The sequence below is a fragment of the Taudactylus pleione genome, unplaced genomic scaffold (assembly GCF_031769625.1).
Source record: "Taudactylus pleione unplaced genomic scaffold, aTauple2 ptg000967l, whole genome shotgun sequence".
Taxonomy (NCBI): domain Eukaryota; kingdom Metazoa; phylum Chordata; class Amphibia; order Anura; family Myobatrachidae; genus Taudactylus; species Taudactylus pleione.
Genome location: NW_028285368.1, coordinates 6,340,001 through 6,360,000, shown reverse-complemented (window position 1 = coordinate 6,360,000; position 20,000 = coordinate 6,340,001). Strand labels below are relative to the sequence as shown.

Genomic DNA, 20,000 nt, shown 5'->3' with positions numbered 1-20,000 from the left:
CAAGATCAGACGAGATTGGGCATGTCCAGTGTGGTTTGGCTGTAGGTGCTCAAAAACATTAACTTTAGAACTCTTTTACTTCTTAACTCAAGTAAATTCATTGATAAGTTGAAAAAATTTAATGTAAAATGTAATAGAAAAGAATGTTATGGCTGTATAAAATTACCTACTGCACCTGGTATTCCCAGGTGACCTCCCATCCAAATACTAACCAGACCCAACAATGCTTAGTTTACAAGATCAGACGAGATTGGGCATGTCCAGTGTGGTTTGGCTGTAGGTGCTCAAAACACTTAACTTTAGACCTCTATTACTTCTTAACTCAAGTAAATTCATTGATAAGTTGTAAACATTAAATGTAAAATGTAATAGAAAAGAATGTTATGGCAGTATAAAATTACCTACAGCACCTGTTATTCCCAGGTGGTCTCCCATTCAAGTACTAACCAGGCCCAACACTGCATAGCTTCCAAGATCAGACGAGATTGTGCATGTCCAGTGTGGTTTGGCTGTAGGCGCTCAAAAACATTAACTTTAGACCTCTTTTACTTCTTAACTCAAGTAAATTCATTGATAAGTTGAAAAAATTAAATGTAAAATGTAATAGAAAAGAATGTTATGGCAGTATAAAATTACCTAAAGCACCTGGTATTGCCAGGTGGTTTCCCATCCAAGTACTAACCATGCCCAACACTGCATAGCTTCCAAGATCAGATGACATTGGCCATGTCCAGTGTGGTTTGGCTGTACGTGCTCAAAAACATTAACTTTAGACCTCTTTTACTTCTTAACTCAAGTAAATTCATTGATAAGTTGAAAAAATGTAATATAAAATGTAATAGAAAAGAATGTTATGGCTGCATAAAAATACCTACAGCACCTGGCATTCCCAGGTGTTCTCCCAACCTAGTACTAACCAGGCCCAACACTGCATAGCTTCCAAGATCAGACGAGATTGGGCATGTCCAGTGTGGTTTGGCTGTAGGTGCACAAAAATATTAAATTTAGCCCTCTTTTACTTCTTAACTCAAGTAAATTCATTGATAAGTTAAAAAAATTAAATGTAAAATGTAATAGAAAAGAATGTTTTGGCTGTATAAAATTACCTACAGCACCTGGTATTCCCAGGTGGTCTCCTATCCAAGTACTAACCTGGCCCAACACTGCATAGCTTCCAAGATCAGACGAGCTTGGGCATGTCCAGTGTGGTTTGGCTGTAGGTGCTCAAAAACATTAACTTTAGAACTCTTTTACTTCTTAACTCAAGTAAATTCATTGATAAGTTGAAAACATTTAATGTAAAATGTAATAGAAAAGAATGTTATGGCTGTATAAAATTACCTACAGCACCTGGTATTCCCAGGTGGTCTCCCATCCAAGTACTAACCAGGCCCAACACTGCATAGTTTCCAAGATCAGACGAGATTGGGCATGTCCAGTGTGGTTTGGCTGTAGGTGCTCAAAAACATTAACTTTAGAACTCTTTTACTTCTTAACTCAAGTAAATTCATTGATAAATTGAAAAAATTTAATGTAAAATGTAATAGAAAAGAATGTTATGGCAGCATAAAAATACCTACAGCACCTGGTATTCCCAGGTGGTCTCCCAACCAAGTACTAACCAGACCCAACAATGCTTAGTTTCCAAGATCAGACGAGATTGGGCATGTCCAGTGTGGTTTGGCTGTAGGTGCTCAAAAACATTAACTTTAGAACTCTTTTACTTCTTAACTCAAGTAAATTCATTGATAAGTTGAAAAAATTTAATGTAAAATGTAATAGAAAAGAATGTTATGGCTGCATAAAAATACCTACAGCACCTGGTATTCCCAGGTGTTCTCCCAACCTAGTACTAACCAGGCCCAACACTGCATAGCTTCCAAGATCAGACGAGATTGGGCATGTCCAGTGTGGTTTGGCTGTAGGTGCTCAAAAATATTAAATTTAGACTTCTATTACTTCTTAACTCATGTAAATTCATTGATAAGTTGAAAAAATTTAATGTAAAATGTAATAGAAAAGAATGTTATGGCTGTATAAAATTACCTACAGCACCTGGTATTCCCAGGTGGTCTCCCATCCAAGTACTAACCAGGCCCAACACTGCATAGTTTCCAAGATCAGACGAGATTGGGCATGTCCAGTGTGGTTTGGCTGTAGGTGCTCCAAAACATTAACTTTAGAACTCTTTTACTTCTTAACTCAAGTAAATTCATTGATAAGTTGAAAAATTTTTATGTAAAATGTAATAGAAAAGAATGTTATGGCTGTATAAAATTACCTACTGCACCTGGTATTCCCAGGTGACCTCCCATCCAAATACTAACCAGACCCAACAATGCTTAGTTTCCAAGATCAGACGAGATTGGGCATGTCCAGTGTGGTTTGGCTGTAGGTGCTCAAAACCCTTAACTTTAGACCTCTATTACTTCTTAACTCAAGTAAATTCATTGATAAGTTGTAAACATTAAATGTAAAATGTAATAGAAAAGAATGTTATGGCAGTATAAAATTACCTACAGTTCCTGTTATTCCCAGGTGGTCTCCCATTCAAGTACTAACCAGGCCCAACACTGCATAGCTTCCTAGATCAGACAAGATTGTGCATGTCCAGTGTGGTTTGGCTGTAGGCGCTCAAAAACATTAACTTTAGACCTCTTTTACTTCTTAACTCAAGTAAATTCATTGATAAGTTGAAAAAATTAAATGTAAAATGTAACAGAAAAGAATGTTATGGCAGCATAAAAATACCTACAGCACCTGGTATTCCCAGGTGGTCTCCCAACCAAGTACTAACCAGGCCCAACACTGCATAGTTTCCAAGATCAGACGAGATTGGGCATGTCCAGTGTGGTTTGACTGTAGGTGCTCAAAAGCATTAATTTTAGACGTGTATTACTTCGTAACTCAAGTAAATTCATTGATAAGTAGAAAAAATGAAATGTAAAATGTAAGAGAAAAGAATGTTATGGCAGTATAAAATGACCTACAGCACCTGGTATTCCCAGGTGGTCTCCCATCCAAGTACTAACCAGGCCCAACACTGCATAGCTTCCAAGATTAGACGAGAGTCGGCATGTCCAGTGTGGTTTGACTGTAGGTGCTCAAAATCTTTAACTTTAGACCTCTTTTACTTCTTAACTCAAGTAAATTCATTGATAAGTTGAAAAAATTAAATGTAAAATTTAATAGAATAGAATGTTATGGCAGTATAAAATTACCTACAGCACCTGTTATTCCCAGGTGGTCTCCCATTCAAGTACTAACCAGGCCCAACACTGCATAGCTTCCAAGATCAGACAAGATTGGGCATGTCCAGTGTGGTTTGGCTCTATGTGCTCAAAAACATTAACTTTAGACCTCTTTTACTTCTTAACTCAAGTAAATTTATTGATAAGTTGAAAAAATTAAATGTAAAATGTAATAGAAAAGAATGTTATGTAAGTATAAAATTTCCTACAGCACCTGGTATTCCCAGGTGGTCTCCCATCCAAGTACTAACCAGGCCCAACACTGCATAGCTTCCAAGATCAGATGAGATTGGGCATGTCCAGAGAGGTTTGGCTGTTGGTGCTCCAAAACATTAACTTTAGACCTCTTTTACTTCTTAACTCAAGTAAATTCATTGATAAGTCGAAAAAATTTAATGTAAATGTAATATAAAAGAATGTTATGGCTGTATAAAATTACCTACAGCACCTGGTATTCCCAGGTGGTCTCCCATCCACATAATAACCATGCCCAACACTGCACAGCTTCCAAGATCAGACGACATTGGCCATGTCTAGTGTGGTTTGGCTGTAGGTGCTCAAAAACCATAACTTTAGACCTCTTTTACTTCTTAACTCAAGTAAATTCATTGATAATTTGAAAAAATTAAATGTAAAATGTAATAGAAAAGAATGTTATGGCAGTATAAAATTACCTAAAGCACCTGGTATTGCCAGGTGGTTTCCCATCCAAGTACTAACCATGCCCAACACTGCATAGCTTCCAAGATCAGATGACATTGGCCATGTCCAGTGTGGTTTGGCTGTACGTGCTCAAAAACATTAACTTTAGACCTCTTTTACTTTTTAACTCAAGTAAATTCATTGATAAGTTGAAAAAATGTAATATAAAATGTAATAGAAAAGAATGTTATGGCTGCATAAAAATACCTACAGCACCTGGTATTCCCAGGTGTACTCCCAACCTAGTACTAACCAGGCCCAACACTGCATAGCTTCCAAGATCAGACGAGATTGGGCATGTCCAGTGTGGTTTGGCTGTAGGTGCTCAAAAATATTAAATTTAGACTTCTATTACTTCTTAACTCATGTAAATTCATTGATAAGTTGAAAAAATGAAATGTAAAATGTAATAGAAAAGAATGTTATGGCAGTATAAAATTACCTACAGCACCTGGTATTCCCAGGTGGTCTCCCATCCAAGTACTAACCTGGCTCAACACTGCATAGCTTCCAAGATCAGACGAGCTTGGGCATGTCAAGTGTGGTTTGGCTGTAGGTGCTCAAAAACATTAACTTTAGAACTCTTTTACTTCTTAACTCAAGTAAATTCATTGATAAGTTGAAAAAATTTAATGTAAAATGTAATAGAAAAGAATGTTATGGCTGTATAAAATTACCTACAGCACCTGGTATTCCCAGGTGGTCTCCCATCCAAGTACTAACCAGGCCCAACACTGCATAGTTTCCAAGATCAGACGAGATTGGGCATGTCCAGTGTGGTTTGGCTGTAGGTGCTCAAAAACATTAACTTTAGAACTCTTTTACTTCTTAACTCAAGTAAATTCATTGATAAGTTGAAAAAATTTAATGTAAAATGTAATAGAAAAGAATGTTATGGCTGTATAAAATTACCTACTGCACCTGGTATTCCCAGGTGACCTCCCATCCAAATACTAACCAGACCCAACAATGCTTAGTTTACAAGATCAGACGAGATTGGGCATGTCCAGTGTGGTTTGGCTGTAGGTGCTCAAAACACTTAACTTTAGACCTCTATTACTTCTTAACTCAAGTAAATTCATTGATAAGTTGTAAACATTAAATGTAAAATGTAATAGAAAAGAATGTTATGGCAGTATAAAATTACCTACAGCACCTGTTATTCCCAGGTGGTCTCCCATTCAAGTACTAACCAGGCCCAACACTGCATAGCTTCCAAGATCAGACGAGATTGTGCATGTCCAGTGTGGTTTGGCTGTAGGCGCTCAAAAACATTAACTTTAGACCTCTTTTACTTCTTAACTCAAGTAAATTCATTGATAAGTTGAAAAAATTAAATGTAAAATGTAATAGAAAAGAATGTTATGGCAGTATAAAATTACCTAAAGCACCTGGTATTGCCAGGTGGTTTCCCATCCAAGTACTAACCATGCCCAACACTGCATAGCTTCCAAGATCAGATGACATTGGCCATGTCCAGTGTGGTTTGGCTGTACGTGCTCAAAAACATTAACTTTAGACCTCTTTTACTTCTTAACTCAAGTAAATTCATTGATAAGTTGAAAAAATGTAATATAAAATGTAATAGAAAAGAATGTTATGGCTGCATAAAAATACCTACAGCACCTGGCATTCCCAGGTGTTCTCCCAACCTAGTACTAACCAGGCCCAACACTGCATAGCTTCCAAGATCAGACGAGATTGGGCATGTCCAGTGTGGTTTGGCTGTAGGTGCTCAAAAATATTAAATTTAGCCCTCTTTTACTTCTTAACTCAAGTAAATTCATTGATAAGTTAAAAAAATTAAATGTAAAATGTAATAGAAAAGAATGTTTTGGCTGTATAAAATTACCTACAGCACCTGGTATTCCCAGGTGGTCTCCTATCCAAGTACTAACCTGGCCCAACACTGCATAGCTTCCAAGATCAGACGAGCTTGGGCATGTCCAGTGTGGTTTGGCTGTAGGTGCTCAAAAACATTAACTTTAGAACTCTTTTACTTCTTAACTCAAGTAAATTCATTGATAAGTTGAAAACATTTAATGTAAAATGTAATAGAAAAGAATGTTATGGCTGTATAAAATTACCTACAGCACCTGGTATTCCCAGGTGGTCTCCCATCCAAGTACTAACCAGGCCCAACACTGCATAGTTTCCAAGATCAGACGAGATTGGGCATGTCCAGTGTGGTTTGGCTGTAGGTGCTCAAAAACATTAACTTTAGAACTCTTTTACTTCTTAACTCAAGTAAATTCATTGATAAATTGAAAAAATTTAATGTAAAATGTAATAGAAAAGAATGTTATGGCAGTATAAAATTACCTACTGCACCTGGTATTCCCAGGTGACCTCCCATCCAAATACTAACCAGACCCAACAATGCTTAGTTTCCAAGATCAGACGAGATTGGGCATGTCCAGTGTGGTTTGGCTGTAGGTGCTCAAAACACTTAACTTTAGACCTCTATTACTTCTTAACTCAAGTAAATTCATTGATAAGTTGTAAACATTAAATGTAAAATGTAATAGAAAAGAATGTTATGGCAGTATAAAATTACCTACAGCACCTGTTATTCCCAGGTGGTCTCCCATTCAAGTACTAACCAGACCCAACACTGCACAGCTTCCAAGATCAGATGAGATTGTGCATGTCCAGTGTGGTTTGGCTGTAGGCGCTCAAAAACATTAACTTTAGACCTCTTTTACTTCTTAACTCAAGTAAATTCATTGATAAGTTGAAAAAATTAAATGTAAAATGTAATAGAAAAGAATGTTATGGCAGCATAAAAATACCTACAGCACCTGGTATTCCCAGGTGGTCTCCCAACCAAGTACTAACCAGACCCAACACTGCATAGCTTCCAAGATCAGACGAGATTGGGCATGTCCAGTGTGGTTTGACTGTAGGTGCTCAAAAGCATTAATTTTAGACGTGTATTACTTCGTAACTCAAGTAAATTCATTGATAAGTTGAAAAAATGAAATGTAAAATGTAATAGAAAAGAATGTTATGGCAGTATAAAATGACCTACAGCACCTGGTATTCCCAGGTGGTCTCCCATCCAAGTACTAACCAGGCCCAACACTGCATAGCTTCCAAGATTAGACGAGAGTGGGCATGTCCAGTGTGGTTTGACTGTAGGTGCTCAAAAACATTAACTTTAGACCTCTTTTACATTCTTAACTCAAGTAAATTCATTGATAAGTTGAAAAAATTAAATGTAAAATTTAATAGAATAGAATGTTATGGCAGTATAAAATTACCTACAGCACCTGTTATTCCCAGGTGGTCTCCCATTCAAGTACTAACCAGGCCCAACACTACATAGCTTCCAAGATCAGACAAGATTGGGCATGTCCAGTGTGGTTTGGCTCTATGTGCTCAAAAACATTAACTTTAGACCTCTTTTACTTCTTAACTCAAGTAAATTTATTGATAAGTTGAAAAAATTAAATGTAAAATGTAATAGAAAAGAATGTTATGTAAGTATAAAATTTCCTACAGCATCTGGTATTCCCAGGTGATCTCCCATACAAGTACTAACCAGGCCCAACACTGCATAGCTTCCAAGATCAGATGAGATTGGGCATGTCCAGAGTGGTTTGGCTGTAGGTGCTCAAAAGCATTAACTTTAGACCTCTTTTACTTCTTAACTCAAGTAAATTCATTGATAAGTTGAAAAAATTAATGTAAATGTAATATAAAAGAATGTTATGGCTGTATAAAATTACCTACAGCACCTGGTATTCCCAGGCGGTCTCCCATCCACATAATAACAATGCCCAACACTGCACAGCTTCCAAGATCAGACGACATTGGCCATGTCTAGTGTGGTTTGGCTGTAGGTGCTCAAAAACCATAACTTTAGACCTCTTTTACTTCTTAACTCAAGTAAATTCATTGATAAGTTGAAAAAATTAAATGTAAAATGTAATAGAAAAGAATGTTATGGCAGTATAAAATTACCTAAAGCACCTGGTATTCCCAGGTGGTTTCCCATCCAAGTACTAACCATGCCCAACACTGCATAGCTTCCAAGATCAGATGACATTGGCCATGTCCAGTGTGGTTTGGCTGTACGTGCTCAAAAACATTAACTTTAGACCTCTTTTACTTCTTAACTCAAGTAAATTCATTGATAAGTTGAAAAAATTAAATGTAAAATGTAATAGAAAAGAATGTAATGGCAGCATAAAATTACCTACAGCACCTGGTATTCCCAGGTGGTCTCCCATCCAAGAACTAAACAGGCCCAACACTGCATAGCTTCCAAGATCAGACGAGATTGGACATGTCCAGTGTGGTTTTGCTGTAGTTGCTCAAAACCCTTAACTTTAGACCTCTTTTACTTCTTAACTCAAGTAAATTCATTGATAAGTTGAAAAAATTAAATGTAAAATGTAATAGAAAAGAATGTTATGGCAGTATAAAATTACCTACAGCACCTGGTATTCCCAGGTGGTTTCCCATCAAAGGACAAACCAGGCCCAACACTGCATAGCTTCCAAGATCAGACGAGCTTGGGCATGTCCAGTGTGGTTTGGCTGTAGGTGCACAAAAACATTAACTTTAGAACTCTTTTACTTCTTAACTCAAGTAAATTCATTGATAAGTTGAAAAAATGTAATGTAAAATGTAATAGAAAAGAATGTTATGGCTGCATAAAAATACTCACAGCACCTGGTATTCCCAGGTGTTCTCCCAACCTAGTACTAACCAGGCCCAACACTGCATAGCTTCCAAGATCAGACGAGATTGGGCATGTCCAGTGTGGTTTGGCTGTAGGTGCTCAAAAATATTAAATTTAGACTTCTATTACTTCTTAACTCATGTAAATTCATTGATAAGTTGAAAAAATGAAATGTAAAATGTAATAGAAAAGAATGTTATGGCAGTATAAAATTACCTACAGCACCTGGTATTCCCAGGTGGTCTCCCATCCAAGTACTAACCAGGCCCAACACTGCATAGCTTCCAAGATCAGACAAGATTGGGCATGTCCAGTGTGGTTTGACTGTAGGTGCTCAAAAACATTAACTTTAGCCCTCTTTTACTTCTTAACTCAAGTAAATTCATTGATAAGTTAAAAAAATTAAATGTAAAATGTAATAGAAAAGAATGTTTTGGCTGTATAAAATTACCTACAGCACTTGGTATTCCCAGGTGGTCTCCCATCCAAGTAATAACCTGGCCCAACACTGCATAGCTTCCAAGATCAGACGAGCTTGGGCATGTCCAGTGTGGTTTGGCTGTAGGTGCTCAAAAACATTAACTTTAGAACTCTTTTACTTCTTAACTCAAGTAAATTCATTGATAAGTTGAAAAAATTTAATGTAAAATGTAATAGAAAAGAATGTTATGGCTGTATAAAATTACCTACAGCACCTGGTATTCCCAGGTGGTCTCCCATCCAAGTACTAACCAGGCCCAACACTGCATAGTTTCCAAGATCAGACGAGATTGGGCATGTCCAGTGTGGTTTGGCTGTAGGTGCTCAAATACATTAACTTTAGGCCTCTTTTACTTCTTTACTCAAGTAAATTCATTGATAAGTTGAAAAAATTAAATGTAAAATGTAATAGAAAAGAATGTTATGGCTGCATAAAAATACCTACAGCACCTGGTATTCCCAGGTGGTCTCCCAACCTAGTACTAACCAGGCCCAACACTGCATAGCTTCCAAGATCAGACGAGATTGGGCATGTCCAGTGTGGTTTGGCTGTAGGTGCTTAAAAACATTAAATTTAGACTTCTATTACTTCTTAACTCATGTAAATTCATTGATAAGTTGAAAAAATGAAATGTAAAATGTAATAGAAAAGAATGTTTTGGCAGTATAAAATTACCTAAAGCACCTGGTATTCCCAGGTGGTCTCCCATCCAAGTACTAACCAGGCCCAACACTGCATAGCTTCCAAGATCAGACGAGATTGGGCATGTCCAGTGTGGTTTGACTGTAGGTGCTCAAAAACATTCACTTTAGCCCTCTTTTACTTCTTAACTCAAGTTAATTCATTGATAAGTTGAAAAAATTAAATGTAAAATGTAATAGAAAAGAATGTTTTGGCTGTATAAAATTACCTACAGCACCTGGTATTCCCAGGCGGTTTCCCATCCAAGTACAAACCAGGCCCAACACTGCATAGCTTCCAAGATCAGACGAGATTGGGCATGTCCAGTGTGGTTTGGCTGTAGGTGCTCAAAAGCATTAAATTTAGACCTCTATTACTTCTTAACTCAAGTAAATTCATTGATAAGTTGAAAAAATTAAATGTAAAATGTAATAGAAAAGAATGTTATGGCTGTATAAAATTACCTACAGCACCTGGTATTCCCAGGTGGTCTCCCATCCAAGTACTAACCAGGCCCAACACTGCATAGCGTCCAAGATCAGATGAGATTGGGCATGTCCAGTGTGGTTTGACTGTAGGTGCTCAAAAACATTAACTTTAGACCTCTTTTACTTCTTAACTCAAGTAAATTCATTGATAAGTTGAAAAAATTAAATGTAAAATTTAATAGAAAAGAATGTTATGGCAGTATAAAATTATCTACAGCGCCTGGTATTCCCAGGTGGTCTCCCATTCAAATACTAACCAGGCCCAACACTGCATAGCTTCCAAGATCAGACGAGATTGGGCATGTCCAGTGTGGTTTGGCTGTAGGCGCTCAAAAACATTAATTTTAGACCTCTTTTACTTCTTAACTCAAGTAAATTCATTGATAAGTTGAAAAAATTAAATGTAAAATGTAATAGAAAAGAATGTTATGTTAGTATAAAATTACCTACAGCATCAGGTATTCCCAGGTGGTCTCCCATCCAAGTACTAACCAGGCCCAACACTGCATAGCTTCCAAGATCAGACGAGATTGGGCATGTCCAGTGTGGTTTGGCTGTAAGTGCTCAAAAGCTTTAAATTTAGATCTCTTTTACTTCTTAACTCAAGTAAATTCTTTACTAAGTTGAAAAAATTTAATGTAAAATGTAATAGAAAAGAATGTTATGGCTGTATAAAATTACCTACAGCACCTAGTATTCCCAGGTGGTCTCCCATCGAAGTACTAACCAGGCCCAACACTGCACAGCTTCCAAGATCAGATGAGATTGTGCATGTCCAGTGTGGTTTGGCTGTAGGCGCTCAAAAACATTAACTTTAGACCTCTTTTACTTCTTAACTCAAGTAAATTCATTGATAAGTTGAAAAAATTAAATGTAAAATGTAATAGAAAAGAATGTTATGGCAGCATAAAAATACCTACAGCACCTGGTATTCCCAGGTGGTCTCCCAACCAAGTACTAACCAGACCCAACACTGCATAGCTTCCAAGATCAGACGAGATTGGGCATGTCCAGTGTGGTTTGACTGTAGGTGCTCAAAAGCATTAATTTTAGACGTGTATTACTTCGTAACTCAAGTAAATTCATTGATAAGTTGAAAAAATGAAATGTAAAATGTAATAGAAAAGAATGTTATGGCAGTATAAAATGACCTACAGCACCTGGTATTCCCAGGTGGTCTCCCATCCAAGTACTAACCAGGCCCAACACTGCATAGCTTCCAAGATTAGATGAGAGTGGGCATGTCCAGTGTGGTTTGACTGTAGGTGCTCAAAAACATTAACTTTAGACCTCTTTTACATTCTTAACTCAAGTAAATTCATTGATAAGTTGAAAAAATTAAATGTAAAATTTAATAGAATAGAATGTTATGGCAGTATAAAATTACCTACAGCACCTGTTATTCCCAGGTGGTCTCCCATTCAAGTACTAACCAGGCCCAACACTACATAGCTTCCAAGATCAGACAAGATTGGGCATGTCCAGTGTGGTTTGGCTCTATGTGCTCAAAAACATTAACTTTAGACCTCTTTTACTTCTTAACTCAAGTAAATTTATTGATAAGTTGAAAAAATTAAATGTAAAATGTAATAGAAAAGAATGTTATGTAAGTATAAAATTTCCTACAGCATCTGGTATTCCCAGGTGATCTCCCATACAAGTACTAACCAGGCCCAACACTGCATAGCTTCCAAGATCAGATGAGATTGGGCATGTCCAGAGTGGTTTGGCTTTAGGTGCTCAAAAGCATTAACTTTAGACCTCTTTTACTTGTTAACTCAAGTAAATTGATTGATAAGTTGAAAAAATTAATGTAAATGTAATATAAAAGAATGTTATGGCTGTATAAAATTACCTACAGCACCTGGTATTCCCAGGCGGTCTCCCATCCACATAATAACAATGCCCAACACTGCACAGCTTCCAAGATCAGACGACATTGGCCATGTCTAGTGTGGTTTGGCTGTAGGTGCTCAAAAACCATAACTTTAGACCTCTTTTACTTCTTAACTCAAGTAAATTCATTGATAAGTTGAAAAAATTAAATGTAAAATGTAATAGAAAAGAATGTTATGGCAGTATAAAATTACCTAAAGCACCTGGTATTCCCAGGTGGTTTCCCATCCAAGTACTAACCATGCCCAACACTGCATAGCTTCCAAAATCAGATGACATTGGCCATGTCCAGTGTGGTTTGGCTGTACGTGCTCAAAAACATTAACTTTAGACCTCTTTTACTTCTTAACTCAAGTAAATTCATTGATAAGTTGAAAAAATTAAATGTAAAATGTAATAGAAAAGAATGTAATGGCAGCATAAAATTACCTACAGCACCTGGTATTCCCAGGTGGTCTCCCATCCAAGAACTAAACAGGCCCAACACTGCATAGCTTCCAAGATCAGACGAGATTGGACATGTCCAGTGTGGTTTTGCTGTAGTTGCTCAAAACCCTTAACTTTAGACCTCTTTTACTTCTTAACTCAAGTAAATTCATTGATAAGTTGAAAAAATTAAATGTAAAATGTAATAGAAAAGAATGTTATGGCAGTATAAAATTACCTACAGCACCTGGTATTCCCAGGTGGTTTCCCATCAAAGGACAAACCAGGCCCAACACTGCATAGCTTCCAAGATCAGACGAGCTTGGGCATGTCCAGTGTGGTTTGGCTGTAGGTGCACAAAAACATTAACTTTAGAACTCTTTTACTTCTTAACTCAAGTAAATTCATTGATAAGTTGAAAAAATGTAATGTAAAATGTAATAGAAAAGAATGTTATGGCTGCATAAAAATACTCACAGCACCTGGTATTCCCAGGTGTTCTCCCAACCTAGTACTAACCAGGCCCAACACTGCATAGCTTCCAAGATCAGACGAGATTGGGCATGTCCAGTGTGGTTTGGCTGTAGGTGCTCAAAAATATTAAATTTAGACTTCTATTACTTCTTAACTCATGTAAATTCATTGATAAGTTGAAAAAATGAAATGTAAAATGTAATAGAAAAGAATGTTATGGCAGTATAAAATTACCTACAGCACCTGGTATTCCCAGGTGGTCTCCCATCCAAGTACTAACCAGGCCCAACACTGCATAGCTTCCAAGATCAGACAAGATTGGGCATGTCCAGTGTGGTTTGACTGTAGGTGCTCAAAAACATTAACTTTAGCCCTCTTTTACTTCTTAACTCAAGTAAATTCATTGATAAGTTAAAAAAATTAAATGTAAAATGTAATAGAAAAGAATGTTTTGGCTGTATAAAATTACCTACAGCACTTGGTATTCCCAGGTGGTCTCCCATCCAAGAAATAACCTGGCCCAACACTGCATAGCTTCCAAGATCAGACGAGCTTGGGCATGTCCAGTGTGGTTTGGCTGTAGGTGCTCAAAAACATTAACTTTAGAACTCTTTTACTTCTTAACTCAAGTAAATTCATTGATAAGTTGAAAAAATTTAATGTAAAATGTAATAGAAAAGAATGTTATGGCTGTATAAAATTACCTACAGCACCTGGTATTCCCAGGTGGTCTCCCATCCAAGTACTAACCAGGCCCAACACTGCATAGTTTCCAAGATCAGACGAGATTGGGCATGTCCAGTGTGGTTTGGCTGTAGGTGCTCAAATACATTAACTTTAGGCCTCTTTTACTTCTTTACTCAAGTAAATTCATTGATAAGTTGAAAAAATTAAATGTAAAATGTAATAGAAAAGAATGTTATGGCTGCATAAAAATACCTACAGCACCTGGTATTCCCAGGTGGTCTCCCAACCTAGTACTAACCAGGCCCAACACTGCATAGCTTCCAAGATCAGACGAGATTGGGCATGTCCAGTGTGGTTTGGCTGTAGGTGCTTAAAAACATTAAATTTAGACTTCTATTACTTCATAACTCATGTAAATTCATTGATAAGTTGAAAAAATGAAATGTAAAATGTAATAGAAAAGAATGTTTTGGCAGTATAAAATTACCTAAAGCACCTGGTATTCCCAGGTGGTCTCCCATCCAAGTACTAACCAGGCCCAACACTGCATAGCTTCCAAGATCAGACGAGATTGGGCATGTCCAGTGTGGTTTGACTGTAGGTGCTCAAAAACATTCACTTTAGCCCTCTTTTACTTCTTAACTCAAGTTAATTCATTGATAAGTTGAAAAAATTAAATGTAAAATGTAATAGAAAAGAATGTTTTGGCTGTATAAAATTACCTACAGCACCTGGTATTCCCAGGCGGTTTCCCATCCAAGTACAAACCAGGCCCAACACTGCATAGCTTCCAAGATCAGACGAGATTGGGCATGTCCAGTGTGGTTTGGCTGTAGGTGCTCAAAAGCATTAAATTTAGACCTCTATTACTTCTTAACTCAAGTAAATTCATTGATAAGTTGAAAAAATTAAATGTAAAATGTAATAGAAAAGAATGTTATGGCTGTATAAAATTACCTACAGCACCTGGTATTCCCAGGTGGTCTCCCATCCAAGTACTAACCAGGCCCAACACTGCATAGCGTCCAAGATCAGATGAGATTGGGCATGTCCAGTGTGGTTTGACTGTAGGTGCTCAAAAACATTAACTTTAGACCTCTTTTACTTCTTAACTCAAGTAAATTCATTGATAAGTTGAAAAAATTAAATGTAAAATTTAATAGAAAAGAATGTTATGGCAGTATAAAATTATCTACAGCGCCTGGTATTCCCAGGTGGTCTCCCATTCAAATACTAACCAGGCCCAACACTGCATAGCTTCCAAGATCAGACGAGATTGGGCATGTCCAGTGTGGTTTGGCTGTAGGCGCTCAAAAACATTAATTTTAGACCTCTTTTACTTCTTAACTCAAGTAAATTCATTGATAAGTTGAAAAAATTAAATGTAAAATGTAATAGAAAAGAATGTTATGTTAGTATAAAATTACCTACAGCATCAGGTATTCCCAGGTGGTCTCCCATCCAAGTACTAACCAGGCCCAACACTGCATAGCTTCCAAGATCAGACGAGATTGGGCATGTCCAGTGTGGTTTGGCTGTAAGTGCTCAAAAGCTTTAAATTTAGATCTCTTTTACTTCTTAACTCAAGTAAATTCTTTACTAAGTTGAAAAAATTTAATGTAAAATGTAATAGAAAAGAATGTTATGGCTGTATAAAATTACCTACAGCACCTAGTATTCCCAGGTGGTCTCCCATCGAAGTACTAACCAGGCCCAACACTGCATAGTTTCCAAGATCAGACGAGATTGGGCATGTCCAGTGTGGTATGGCTGTAGGTGCTCAAAAAACTTAACTTTAGACCTCTATTACTTCTTAACTCAAGTAAATTCATTGATAAGTTGAAAAAATTAAATGTAAAATGTAATAGAAAAGAATGTTATGGCAGTATAAAATTACCTACAGCACCTGGTATTCCCAGGTGGTCTCCCATTCACGTAATAACCATGCCCAACAATGCACAGCTTCCAAGATCACTGGACATTGGCCATGTCCAGTGTGGATTGGCTGTAGGTGCCCAAAAACATTAACTTTAGACCTCTTTTACTTCTTAACTCAAGTAAATTCATTGATAAGTTGAAAAAATTAAATGTAAAATGTAATAGAAAAGAATGTTATGTCAGTATAAAATCACCTACAGCACCTAGTATTCCCAGGTGGTTTCCCATCCAAGTACTAACCATGCCCAACACTGCATAGCTTCCAATATCAGATGAGATTGGGCATGTCCAGTGTAGTTTGGCTGTAGGTGCTCAAATACATTAACTTTAGACCTCTTTTTCTTCTTAACTCAAGTAAATTCATTGATAAGTTTAAAATTTTTTATGTAAAATGTAATAGAAATGAATGTTTTGGCTGTATAAAATTACCTACAGCACCTGGTATTCCCAGGTGGTCTCCCATCCAAATACTAACCAGACCCAACAATGCTTAGTTTCCAAGATCAGACGAGATTGGGCATGTCCAGTGTGGTTTGGCTGAAGGTGCTCAAAATACTTAACTTTAGACCTCTATTACTTCTTAACTCAAAAAAATTCATTGTTAAGTTGTAAAAATGAAATGTAAAATGTAATAGAAAAGAATGTTATGGCAGTATAAAATTACCTACAGCACCTGGTATTCCCAGGTGGTTTCCCATCCAAGTACTAACCATGCCCAACACTGCATAGCTTCCAAGATCAGATGAGATTGGGCATGTCCAGAGTGGTTTGGCTGTAGATGCTCAAAAACATTAACTTTAGACCTCTTTTACTTCTTAACTCAAGTAAATTCATTGATAAGTTGAAAAAATTTAATGTAAATGTAATATAAAAGAATGTTATGGCTGCATAAAATTACCTACAGCACCTGGTATTCCCAGGTGGACTCACATCCAAGTACTAACCAGGCCCAACACTGCATAGCTTCCAAGATCAGACGAGATTGGGCATGTCCAGGGTGGTTTGGCTGTAGGTGCTCAAAAACATTAACTTTAGACCTCTTTTACTTCTTAACTCAAGTAAATTCATTGATAAGTTGAAAAAATTAAATGTAAAATGTAATAGAAAAGAATGTTATGGCAGTATAAAACTACCTACTGCACCTGGTTTTCCCAGGTGGTCTCCCATCCAAGTACTAACCAGGCCCAACACTGCATAGCTTCCAAGATTAGACGAGAGTGGGCATGTCCAGTGTGGTTTGACTGTAGGTGCTCAAAACCCTTAACTTTAGACCTCTTTTACTTCTTAACTCAAGTAAATTCATTGATAAGTTGAAAAAATTAAATGTAAAATGTAATAGAAAAGAATGTTATGGCAGTATAAAATTACCTACAGCACCTGGTATTCCCAGGTGGTTTCCCATCAAAGGACAAACCAGGCCCAACACTGCATAGCTTCCAAGATCAGACGAGCTTGGGCATGTCCAGTGTGGTTTGGCTGTAGGTGCACAAAAACATTAACTTTAGAACTCTTTTACTTCTTAACTCAAGTAAATTCATTGATAAGTTGAAAAAATGTAATGTAAAATGTAATAGAAAAGAATGTTATGGCTGCATAAAAATACTCACAGCACCTGGTATTCCCAGGTGTTCTCCCAACCTAGTACTAACCAGGCCCAACACTGCATAGCTTCCAAGATCAGACGAGATTGGGCATGTCCAGTGTGGTTTGGCTGTAGGTGCTCAAAAATATTAAATTTAGACTTCTATTACTTCTTAACTCATGTAAATTCATTGATAAGTTGAAAAAATGAAATGTAAAATGTAATAGAAAAGAATGTTATGGCAGTATAAAATTACCTACAGCACCTGGTATTCCCAGGTGGTCTCCCATCCAAGTACTAACCAGGCCCAACACTGCATAGCTTCCAAGATCAGACAAGATTGGGCATGTCCAGTGTGGTTTGACTGTAGGTGCTCAAAAACATTAACTTTAGCCCTCTTTTACTTCTTAACTCAAGTAAATTCATTGATAAGTTAAAAAAATTAAATGTAAAATGTAATAGAAAAGAATGTTTTGGCTGTATAAAATTACCTACAGCACTTGGTATTCCCAGGTGGTCTCCCATCCAAGTAATAACCTGGCCCAACACTGCATAGCTTCCAAGATCAGACGAGCTTGGGCATGTCCAGTGTGGTTTGGCTGTAGGTGCTCAAAAACATTAACTTTAGAACTCTTTTACTTCTTAACTCAAGTAAATTCATTGATAAGTTGAAAAAATTTAATGTAAAATGTAATAGAAAAGAATGTTATGGCTGTATAAAATTACCTACAGCACCTGGTATTCCCAGGTGGTCTCCCATCCAAGTACTAACCAGGCCCAACACTGCATAGTTTCCAAGATCAGACGAGATTGGGCATGTCCAGTGTGGTTTGGCTGTAGGTGCTCAAATACATTAACTTTAGGCCTCTTTTACTTCTTTACTCAAGTAAATTCATTGATAAGTTGAAAAAATTAAATGTAAAATGTAATAGAAAAGAATGTTATGGCTGCATAAAAATACCTACAGCACCTGGTATTCCCAGGTGGTCTCCCAACCTAGTACTAACCAGGCCCAACACTGCATAGCTTCCAAGATCAGACGAGATTGGGCATGTCCAGTGTGGTTTGGCTGTAGGTGCTTAAAAACATTAAATTTAGACTTCTATTACTTCTTAACTCATGTAAATTCATTGATAAGTTGAAAAAATGAAATGTAAAATGTAATAGAAAAGAATGTTTTGGCAGTATAAAATTACCTAAAGCACCTGGTATTCCCAGGTGGTCTCCCATCCAAGTACTAACCAGGCCCAACACTGCATAGCTTCCAAGATCAGACGAGATTGGGCATGTCCAGTGTGGTTTGACTGTAGGTGCTCAAAAACATTCACTTTAGCCCTCTTTTACTTCTTAACTCAAGTTAATTCATTGATAAGTTGAAAAAATTAAATGTAAAATGTAATAGAAAAGAATGTTTTGGCTGTATAAAATTACCTACAGCACCTGGTATTCCCAGGCGGTTTCCCATCCAAGTACAAACCAGGCCCAACACTGCATAGCTTCCAAGATCAGACGAGATTGGGCATGTCCAGTGTGGTTTGGCTGTAGGTGCTCAAAAGCATTAAATTTAGACCTCTATTACTTCTTAACTCAAGTAAATTCATTGATAAGTTGAAAAAATTAAATGTAAAATGTAATAGAAAAGAATGTTATGGCTGTATAAAATTACCTACAGCACCTGGTATTCCCAGGTGGTCTCCCATCCAAGTACTAACCAGGCCCAACACTGCATAGCGTCCAAGATCAGATGAGATTGGGCATGTCCAGTGTGGTTTGACTGTAGGTGCTCAAAAACATTAACTTTAGACCTCTTTTACTTCTTAACTCAAGTAAATTCATTGATAAGTTGAAAAAATTAAATGTAAAATTTAATAGAAAAGAATGTTATGGCAGTATAAAATTACCTACAGCGCCTGGTATTCCCAGGTGGTTTCCCATTCAAATACTAACCAGGCCCAACACTGCATAGCTTCCAAGATCAGACGAGATTGGGCATGTCCAGTGTGGTTTGGCTGTAGGCGCTCAAAAACATTAACTTTAGACCTCTTTTACTTCTTAACTCAAGTAAATTCATTGATAAGTTGAAAAAATTAAATGTAAAATGTAATAGAAAAGAATGTTATGTTAGTATAAAATTACCTACAGCATCAGGTATTCCCAGGTGGTCTCCCATCCAAGTACTAACCAGGCCCAACACTGCATAGCTTCCAAGATCAGACGAGATTGGGCATGTCCAGTGTGGTTTGGCTGTAAGTGCTCAAAAGCTTTAAATTTAGATCTCTTTTACTTCTTAACTCAAGTAAATTCTTTACTAAGTTGAAAAAATTTAATGTAAAATGTAATAGAAAAGAATGTTATGGCTGTATAAAATTACCTACAGCACCTAGTATTCCCAGGTGGTCTCCCATCGAAGTACTAACCAGGCCCAACACTGCATAGTTTCCAAGATCAGACGAGATTGGGCATGTCCAGTGTGGTATGGCTGTAGGTGCTCAAAAAACTTAACTTTAGACCTCTATTACTTCTTAACTCAAGTAAATTCATTGATAAGTTGAAAAAATTAAATGTAAAATGTAATAGAAAAGAATGTTATGGCAGTATAAAATTACCTACAGCACCTGGTATTCCCAGGTGGTCTCCCATCCACGTAATAACCATGCCCAACAATGCACAGCTTCCAAGATCACTGGACATTGGCCATGTCCAG

At 37.1% G+C, this 20,000-nt stretch overlaps 14 non-coding genes and 62 pseudogenes across 14 annotated transcripts in view; all 76 read right to left on the bottom strand.

Annotated features, from left to right (window-relative positions):
- Positions 1-47, bottom strand: part of LOC148458446 (5S ribosomal RNA) — a 119-nt gene extending 72 nt beyond the window's left edge. The window contains exon 1 of the ribosomal RNA XR_015874420.1: positions 1-47. This exon is cut by the window's left edge and continues 72 nt beyond it. This is a non-coding gene — a ribosomal RNA (5S ribosomal RNA).
- Positions 48-163: 116 nt separating this feature from the next.
- On the bottom strand, positions 164-282 carry LOC148458445 (5S ribosomal RNA; annotated as a pseudogene).
- A 116-nt stretch (positions 283-398) lies between these two features.
- Positions 399-517, bottom strand: LOC148458444 (5S ribosomal RNA; annotated as a pseudogene).
- A 351-nt stretch (positions 518-868) lies between these two features.
- Positions 869-987, bottom strand: LOC148458443 (5S ribosomal RNA; annotated as a pseudogene).
- A 116-nt stretch (positions 988-1,103) lies between these two features.
- Positions 1,104-1,222, bottom strand: LOC148458442 (5S ribosomal RNA; annotated as a pseudogene).
- Positions 1,223-1,338: 116 nt separating this feature from the next.
- Positions 1,339-1,457, bottom strand: LOC148458441 (5S ribosomal RNA). The gene has a single exon (XR_015874418.1). It is a non-coding gene; the product is annotated as a 5S ribosomal RNA (ribosomal RNA).
- A 116-nt stretch (positions 1,458-1,573) lies between these two features.
- LOC148458440 (5S ribosomal RNA) lies at positions 1,574-1,692 on the bottom strand (annotated as a pseudogene).
- A 116-nt stretch (positions 1,693-1,808) lies between these two features.
- LOC148458439 (5S ribosomal RNA) lies at positions 1,809-1,927 on the bottom strand (annotated as a pseudogene).
- Positions 1,928-2,043: 116 nt separating this feature from the next.
- On the bottom strand, positions 2,044-2,162 carry LOC148458438 (5S ribosomal RNA). Its single transcript, XR_015874417.1, has one exon. It is a non-coding gene; the product is annotated as a 5S ribosomal RNA (ribosomal RNA).
- A 116-nt stretch (positions 2,163-2,278) lies between these two features.
- LOC148458437 (5S ribosomal RNA) lies at positions 2,279-2,397 on the bottom strand (annotated as a pseudogene).
- A 116-nt stretch (positions 2,398-2,513) lies between these two features.
- LOC148458436 (5S ribosomal RNA) lies at positions 2,514-2,632 on the bottom strand (annotated as a pseudogene).
- Positions 2,633-2,748: 116 nt separating this feature from the next.
- Positions 2,749-2,867, bottom strand: LOC148458435 (5S ribosomal RNA). Its single transcript, XR_015873992.1, has one exon. It is a non-coding gene; the product is annotated as a 5S ribosomal RNA (ribosomal RNA).
- A 116-nt stretch (positions 2,868-2,983) lies between these two features.
- On the bottom strand, positions 2,984-3,102 carry LOC148458434 (5S ribosomal RNA; annotated as a pseudogene).
- Positions 3,103-3,218: 116 nt separating this feature from the next.
- On the bottom strand, positions 3,219-3,337 carry LOC148458433 (5S ribosomal RNA; annotated as a pseudogene).
- A 116-nt stretch (positions 3,338-3,453) lies between these two features.
- Positions 3,454-3,572, bottom strand: LOC148458432 (5S ribosomal RNA; annotated as a pseudogene).
- A 585-nt stretch (positions 3,573-4,157) lies between these two features.
- On the bottom strand, positions 4,158-4,276 carry LOC148458431 (5S ribosomal RNA; annotated as a pseudogene).
- Positions 4,277-4,392: 116 nt separating this feature from the next.
- LOC148458430 (5S ribosomal RNA) lies at positions 4,393-4,511 on the bottom strand (annotated as a pseudogene).
- A 116-nt stretch (positions 4,512-4,627) lies between these two features.
- LOC148458429 (5S ribosomal RNA) lies at positions 4,628-4,746 on the bottom strand. Its single transcript, XR_015874416.1, has one exon. It is a non-coding gene; the product is annotated as a 5S ribosomal RNA (ribosomal RNA).
- A 116-nt stretch (positions 4,747-4,862) lies between these two features.
- On the bottom strand, positions 4,863-4,981 carry LOC148458428 (5S ribosomal RNA; annotated as a pseudogene).
- A 116-nt stretch (positions 4,982-5,097) lies between these two features.
- LOC148458427 (5S ribosomal RNA) lies at positions 5,098-5,216 on the bottom strand (annotated as a pseudogene).
- A 351-nt stretch (positions 5,217-5,567) lies between these two features.
- LOC148458426 (5S ribosomal RNA) lies at positions 5,568-5,686 on the bottom strand (annotated as a pseudogene).
- Positions 5,687-5,802: 116 nt separating this feature from the next.
- Positions 5,803-5,921, bottom strand: LOC148458425 (5S ribosomal RNA; annotated as a pseudogene).
- Positions 5,922-6,037: 116 nt separating this feature from the next.
- On the bottom strand, positions 6,038-6,156 carry LOC148458424 (5S ribosomal RNA). The gene has a single exon (XR_015874415.1). It is a non-coding gene; the product is annotated as a 5S ribosomal RNA (ribosomal RNA).
- Positions 6,157-6,272: 116 nt separating this feature from the next.
- LOC148458423 (5S ribosomal RNA) lies at positions 6,273-6,391 on the bottom strand (annotated as a pseudogene).
- A 116-nt stretch (positions 6,392-6,507) lies between these two features.
- LOC148458422 (5S ribosomal RNA) lies at positions 6,508-6,626 on the bottom strand (annotated as a pseudogene).
- A 116-nt stretch (positions 6,627-6,742) lies between these two features.
- On the bottom strand, positions 6,743-6,861 carry LOC148458421 (5S ribosomal RNA; annotated as a pseudogene).
- Positions 6,862-6,977: 116 nt separating this feature from the next.
- LOC148458420 (5S ribosomal RNA) lies at positions 6,978-7,096 on the bottom strand (annotated as a pseudogene).
- A 117-nt stretch (positions 7,097-7,213) lies between these two features.
- On the bottom strand, positions 7,214-7,332 carry LOC148458419 (5S ribosomal RNA; annotated as a pseudogene).
- A 116-nt stretch (positions 7,333-7,448) lies between these two features.
- On the bottom strand, positions 7,449-7,567 carry LOC148458418 (5S ribosomal RNA; annotated as a pseudogene).
- A 584-nt stretch (positions 7,568-8,151) lies between these two features.
- On the bottom strand, positions 8,152-8,270 carry LOC148458417 (5S ribosomal RNA; annotated as a pseudogene).
- Positions 8,271-8,386: 116 nt separating this feature from the next.
- On the bottom strand, positions 8,387-8,505 carry LOC148458416 (5S ribosomal RNA; annotated as a pseudogene).
- Positions 8,506-8,621: 116 nt separating this feature from the next.
- Positions 8,622-8,740, bottom strand: LOC148458415 (5S ribosomal RNA; annotated as a pseudogene).
- Positions 8,741-8,856: 116 nt separating this feature from the next.
- Positions 8,857-8,975, bottom strand: LOC148458414 (5S ribosomal RNA; annotated as a pseudogene).
- Positions 8,976-9,091: 116 nt separating this feature from the next.
- Positions 9,092-9,210, bottom strand: LOC148458413 (5S ribosomal RNA; annotated as a pseudogene).
- Positions 9,211-9,326: 116 nt separating this feature from the next.
- On the bottom strand, positions 9,327-9,445 carry LOC148458412 (5S ribosomal RNA). Its single transcript, XR_015874414.1, has one exon. It is a non-coding gene; the product is annotated as a 5S ribosomal RNA (ribosomal RNA).
- Positions 9,446-9,561: 116 nt separating this feature from the next.
- On the bottom strand, positions 9,562-9,680 carry LOC148458411 (5S ribosomal RNA). The gene has a single exon (XR_015873593.1). It is a non-coding gene; the product is annotated as a 5S ribosomal RNA (ribosomal RNA).
- A 116-nt stretch (positions 9,681-9,796) lies between these two features.
- Positions 9,797-9,915, bottom strand: LOC148458410 (5S ribosomal RNA; annotated as a pseudogene).
- Positions 9,916-10,031: 116 nt separating this feature from the next.
- LOC148458409 (5S ribosomal RNA) lies at positions 10,032-10,150 on the bottom strand (annotated as a pseudogene).
- A 116-nt stretch (positions 10,151-10,266) lies between these two features.
- LOC148458408 (5S ribosomal RNA) lies at positions 10,267-10,385 on the bottom strand (annotated as a pseudogene).
- Positions 10,386-10,501: 116 nt separating this feature from the next.
- LOC148458407 (5S ribosomal RNA) lies at positions 10,502-10,620 on the bottom strand (annotated as a pseudogene).
- Positions 10,621-10,736: 116 nt separating this feature from the next.
- On the bottom strand, positions 10,737-10,855 carry LOC148458406 (5S ribosomal RNA; annotated as a pseudogene).
- A 116-nt stretch (positions 10,856-10,971) lies between these two features.
- On the bottom strand, positions 10,972-11,090 carry LOC148458405 (5S ribosomal RNA; annotated as a pseudogene).
- A 116-nt stretch (positions 11,091-11,206) lies between these two features.
- On the bottom strand, positions 11,207-11,325 carry LOC148458404 (5S ribosomal RNA; annotated as a pseudogene).
- A 116-nt stretch (positions 11,326-11,441) lies between these two features.
- LOC148458403 (5S ribosomal RNA) lies at positions 11,442-11,560 on the bottom strand (annotated as a pseudogene).
- Positions 11,561-11,677: 117 nt separating this feature from the next.
- On the bottom strand, positions 11,678-11,796 carry LOC148458402 (5S ribosomal RNA; annotated as a pseudogene).
- A 116-nt stretch (positions 11,797-11,912) lies between these two features.
- LOC148458401 (5S ribosomal RNA) lies at positions 11,913-12,031 on the bottom strand (annotated as a pseudogene).
- A 584-nt stretch (positions 12,032-12,615) lies between these two features.
- On the bottom strand, positions 12,616-12,734 carry LOC148458400 (5S ribosomal RNA; annotated as a pseudogene).
- Positions 12,735-12,850: 116 nt separating this feature from the next.
- LOC148458399 (5S ribosomal RNA) lies at positions 12,851-12,969 on the bottom strand (annotated as a pseudogene).
- A 116-nt stretch (positions 12,970-13,085) lies between these two features.
- Positions 13,086-13,204, bottom strand: LOC148458398 (5S ribosomal RNA; annotated as a pseudogene).
- Positions 13,205-13,320: 116 nt separating this feature from the next.
- On the bottom strand, positions 13,321-13,439 carry LOC148458397 (5S ribosomal RNA; annotated as a pseudogene).
- Positions 13,440-13,555: 116 nt separating this feature from the next.
- On the bottom strand, positions 13,556-13,674 carry LOC148458396 (5S ribosomal RNA; annotated as a pseudogene).
- Positions 13,675-13,790: 116 nt separating this feature from the next.
- LOC148458395 (5S ribosomal RNA) lies at positions 13,791-13,909 on the bottom strand. The gene has a single exon (XR_015874413.1). It is a non-coding gene; the product is annotated as a 5S ribosomal RNA (ribosomal RNA).
- A 116-nt stretch (positions 13,910-14,025) lies between these two features.
- LOC148458394 (5S ribosomal RNA) lies at positions 14,026-14,144 on the bottom strand. Its single transcript, XR_015873592.1, has one exon. It is a non-coding gene; the product is annotated as a 5S ribosomal RNA (ribosomal RNA).
- Positions 14,145-14,260: 116 nt separating this feature from the next.
- Positions 14,261-14,379, bottom strand: LOC148458393 (5S ribosomal RNA; annotated as a pseudogene).
- A 116-nt stretch (positions 14,380-14,495) lies between these two features.
- LOC148458392 (5S ribosomal RNA) lies at positions 14,496-14,614 on the bottom strand (annotated as a pseudogene).
- A 116-nt stretch (positions 14,615-14,730) lies between these two features.
- Positions 14,731-14,849, bottom strand: LOC148458391 (5S ribosomal RNA; annotated as a pseudogene).
- Positions 14,850-14,965: 116 nt separating this feature from the next.
- On the bottom strand, positions 14,966-15,084 carry LOC148458390 (5S ribosomal RNA; annotated as a pseudogene).
- Positions 15,085-15,200: 116 nt separating this feature from the next.
- Positions 15,201-15,319, bottom strand: LOC148458389 (5S ribosomal RNA; annotated as a pseudogene).
- A 116-nt stretch (positions 15,320-15,435) lies between these two features.
- Positions 15,436-15,554, bottom strand: LOC148458388 (5S ribosomal RNA). Its single transcript, XR_015874518.1, has one exon. It is a non-coding gene; the product is annotated as a 5S ribosomal RNA (ribosomal RNA).
- A 351-nt stretch (positions 15,555-15,905) lies between these two features.
- Positions 15,906-16,024, bottom strand: LOC148458387 (5S ribosomal RNA; annotated as a pseudogene).
- Positions 16,025-16,140: 116 nt separating this feature from the next.
- LOC148458386 (5S ribosomal RNA) lies at positions 16,141-16,259 on the bottom strand (annotated as a pseudogene).
- A 116-nt stretch (positions 16,260-16,375) lies between these two features.
- LOC148458385 (5S ribosomal RNA) lies at positions 16,376-16,494 on the bottom strand (annotated as a pseudogene).
- Positions 16,495-16,609: 115 nt separating this feature from the next.
- On the bottom strand, positions 16,610-16,728 carry LOC148458384 (5S ribosomal RNA; annotated as a pseudogene).
- A 116-nt stretch (positions 16,729-16,844) lies between these two features.
- LOC148458383 (5S ribosomal RNA) lies at positions 16,845-16,963 on the bottom strand (annotated as a pseudogene).
- Positions 16,964-17,079: 116 nt separating this feature from the next.
- LOC148458382 (5S ribosomal RNA) lies at positions 17,080-17,198 on the bottom strand (annotated as a pseudogene).
- Positions 17,199-17,314: 116 nt separating this feature from the next.
- Positions 17,315-17,433, bottom strand: LOC148458381 (5S ribosomal RNA; annotated as a pseudogene).
- A 116-nt stretch (positions 17,434-17,549) lies between these two features.
- On the bottom strand, positions 17,550-17,668 carry LOC148458380 (5S ribosomal RNA; annotated as a pseudogene).
- Positions 17,669-17,784: 116 nt separating this feature from the next.
- LOC148458379 (5S ribosomal RNA) lies at positions 17,785-17,903 on the bottom strand (annotated as a pseudogene).
- A 116-nt stretch (positions 17,904-18,019) lies between these two features.
- LOC148458378 (5S ribosomal RNA) lies at positions 18,020-18,138 on the bottom strand. The gene has a single exon (XR_015874412.1). It is a non-coding gene; the product is annotated as a 5S ribosomal RNA (ribosomal RNA).
- A 116-nt stretch (positions 18,139-18,254) lies between these two features.
- Positions 18,255-18,373, bottom strand: LOC148458377 (5S ribosomal RNA). The gene has a single exon (XR_015873591.1). It is a non-coding gene; the product is annotated as a 5S ribosomal RNA (ribosomal RNA).
- A 116-nt stretch (positions 18,374-18,489) lies between these two features.
- Positions 18,490-18,608, bottom strand: LOC148458376 (5S ribosomal RNA; annotated as a pseudogene).
- Positions 18,609-18,724: 116 nt separating this feature from the next.
- On the bottom strand, positions 18,725-18,843 carry LOC148458375 (5S ribosomal RNA; annotated as a pseudogene).
- A 116-nt stretch (positions 18,844-18,959) lies between these two features.
- On the bottom strand, positions 18,960-19,078 carry LOC148458374 (5S ribosomal RNA; annotated as a pseudogene).
- Positions 19,079-19,194: 116 nt separating this feature from the next.
- Positions 19,195-19,313, bottom strand: LOC148458373 (5S ribosomal RNA; annotated as a pseudogene).
- A 116-nt stretch (positions 19,314-19,429) lies between these two features.
- Positions 19,430-19,548, bottom strand: LOC148458372 (5S ribosomal RNA; annotated as a pseudogene).
- Positions 19,549-19,664: 116 nt separating this feature from the next.
- On the bottom strand, positions 19,665-19,783 carry LOC148458371 (5S ribosomal RNA). Its single transcript, XR_015874517.1, has one exon. It is a non-coding gene; the product is annotated as a 5S ribosomal RNA (ribosomal RNA).
- Positions 19,784-20,000: the final 217 nt, after the last annotated feature.